Source organism: Pteropus medius, unplaced genomic scaffold, assembly GCF_902729225.1.
Source record: "Pteropus medius unplaced genomic scaffold, Ma_sr-lr_union100, whole genome shotgun sequence".
Taxonomy (NCBI): Eukaryota; Metazoa; Chordata; class Mammalia; order Chiroptera; family Pteropodidae; genus Pteropus; species Pteropus medius.
This window is the reverse complement of record NW_024343578.1, coordinates 4,690,900-4,691,516: the sequence shown is the minus strand read 5'-3', so window position 1 is coordinate 4,691,516 and position 617 is coordinate 4,690,900. Positions and strand designations below refer to the sequence as shown.

The following is a 617-nucleotide window of genomic DNA, read 5'->3' as shown; positions in this document are numbered from 1 at the left end:
GTCTGACTTTTAACACAAATTTCAAAGCACGATAAAAAATAATAAATAAATAACACAGTCTGAACAGAGAGGGCAAGCATCTGTTATTTATTTATTTTCTCTCTCTCTCCTTTTTTTTTTTTTTTAGGTGAGACAACCCTTGGTTGACCTCAATGATTGCAAGGACCTTGTCAGCTTACAATCCTTTATTTTTTTATTTTTTATACCTACAGTACCTGGTCTTCCTAGGTGGTTTTCCATCCAAGTACTAACCAGGCCTGACCCTGCTTAGCTCCCACTTCGGAGATCAGATGGGATCAGGCTTGTTCAGGGTAGCATGGCCATAGACAACAAGCATCTTTTAAAAGGTAAACTGAGGTACATTAATATTATCAAGAGTTTATTTGAGTGTAAATTGATTTGAATCAGGCAGGTTAAACTGACAGTGGTTAGGGCTACTCTACCAACAGGAGCTAGGAGAGAGGTTTTTATAGAGAAGGCAGAGACGAAGCAAGGAAATTATTTGATTGGCTATAGCTTAATCAGCTGCTTGATTTGAGAAAGATTAGTCGGCTATTTGTAATTGGTTGTTTTTAAGTTTCATTTTTCTTAGATTCAAGTGCATTAACTTTTGACCT

General features: G+C 36.6%; 1 pseudogene; it reads right to left on the bottom strand.

Moving 5' to 3' along the window:
* Window positions 1-203: 203 nt before the first annotated feature.
* Window positions 204-328, bottom strand: LOC120606375 (uncharacterized; annotated as a pseudogene).
* Between the last annotated feature and the right edge of the window lie 289 nt (window positions 329-617).